Source organism: Octopus bimaculoides, chromosome 22 (genome assembly GCF_001194135.2).
Source record: "Octopus bimaculoides isolate UCB-OBI-ISO-001 chromosome 22, ASM119413v2, whole genome shotgun sequence".
Classification (NCBI taxonomy): domain Eukaryota; kingdom Metazoa; phylum Mollusca; class Cephalopoda; order Octopoda; family Octopodidae; genus Octopus; species Octopus bimaculoides.
Genome location: NC_069002.1, coordinates 13,374,218 through 13,376,593, shown reverse-complemented (window position 1 = coordinate 13,376,593; position 2,376 = coordinate 13,374,218).

Genomic DNA, 2,376 nt, shown 5'->3' with positions numbered 1-2,376 from the left:
TTCGTTCATTCTTTCGCTCGTACGTACATAGGTACTTCGTTCGTTCGTACATACGTACCTATGTACGTACGTTCGTTCGTAAGTACGTACGTATTTACGTTTTTTCTTTCGTCCGTTCGTTCGTTCATACGCACTTATCTATGTACGTACGTCTGTTCGATCGTATGTACGTATGTAAGATCGTTCGTTCTTACATACATACTTACGTTCCTTCGATCGTTCGGTCCTTTGTTCGTACGTTCTTTCGTAACACGTACGTACATACGTTCGTTTGAACGAAAGTACGAACGAACGTACGTACGAATGAACGAAGGAACTAACGAACGAATGAAAGATCGAACGAACGAAGAACGAACGTACGTAGGTACAAAAAATAACGAACGAATGAGCAAACGAATGAACGAACAACAAACGAACTTACGTACATAAGTACTCATGAACGATCGAACGAACGAACGTACCAAATAGTGAACGAACGTACGTACGTAGGCACGAAAGAACGAACGAACGTACGTAAGAACGTACGTACGTACGTACGAACGAACCAATGAACGAACGATCAAACAAACAAAAGAACGAATGAAAGAACGAACGAACGAGGAAACGAACGTACCTAAGTACGTACGAATGAACGTATGAACATATGTACGTATGTACGTACGGCTGAACGAATAATCGAACGAATGCTTCTACGTACGTCCGTACGTACGGGTGAATGAACGAACGAGCGAATGAACGTACGTATGTATGTACGAACGAACGATAGTACGTACGTACAAACGAACGAACGAACAGATGAATGTACGTATGTACGAACGTACGAACAAACGAACGAACGAACAAACGAATAAACTTACGTATGTACGTACGTACGAACGAACGAAAAAACGTACCTAGGTTATTACGTATGTACGATCGAACGAATGAACGCAGGAAGGTTCGTTCTTACGAACGAAATAACGAACGAACGTACGTACATACGTACGTATATACGAATGAACGAACGAACGAACGAATGAACTAACAAACGAACGTACGTACGTATTTACGAATGCACGAAAGAACGAACGAACGTCTATACGTACGTACGTACGAACGAACGAACGAACGAACGAACGACCGAAATTACTTTCGTACGTACGAACGAAAGAACGAAACAACGAACTTACGTACGTACGTACTTACGAACATACGTACTTACGAAAGAACTTACGAAGGAATGTACGTACATACGTACGTATGTACGAACGAACGTACTATGTACGTACGAACGAACGAACGAACGTATGTTCGTACGAACGAAAGAAAGAACGAACGAATGAACGAACAAAAGAACTAACGAATGAACGTACGTACGTACGAACGAAAGAAGGAACGAATGAACGAAAGAACGTACGTACGTACGATAGAACGAACGAACGAACGAACAAAAGACTAACGAAGGAACGACGAACGTACGTACGTACATACGTACGTACGAACGACCGAACGAACGAACGTTTATACGTACGTGCGTACGAACAAGCGAACGAACGATTGAAAGAACGAAAGAACGAAAAACGAACGTACGTTCATACGTACGAATGAACGAACGAACGAACGAACGTTACAACGAACGACCGAACGATCGAAGCAACGAACGAAAGAACTAAATTACCTAAGTACGTACGTACGAACGAACGATCGTACGTACGTACATACATACGAACGACCGAGCGAACGAACGTACGTAGATAAGTGCGTACGAACGGACGATCGAACGAACGATCGAACGAACGAATGTACGTAGGTACGTACGTAAATACGTAGCTAAGTACGTATGTACGAATGGACAAACGAACGTAGATACGTACATACGTACGAACGAACAAACTAACCAAAGAATGAACCAACGAAAGAATTAATGAACGAACGGACGAACGTAGGTACGAAAAAACGAACGAAAGAACAATCGAACGAAAGAGCAACGAACGAACGTACAACAAACGAACGAACGAACGTACGTACGTAGGCAAGACAGAACGATTGAACAAACGTACGTACGGATGTACGTTAGTAAGTACGTACAAACGAAAGAACGAACGAACGAACGAAATGAAGGAACGAGCGAACGTACGAAAGAACTAACGGATGAATTTACGTATGGACGAACTTACGTACGAACGAACGCAAGACAGAACGAGTGAACAAACGTACGTACGGATGTACGTTAGTAAGTACGTACAAACGAAAGAATGAACGAACGAACGAAATGAAGGAACGAGCGAACGTACGAAAGACCTAACGGATGAATTTACGTATGGACGAACTTACGTACGAAATACACACATATATATATATATATATGTATATGAAATACATATATGAAATACATAT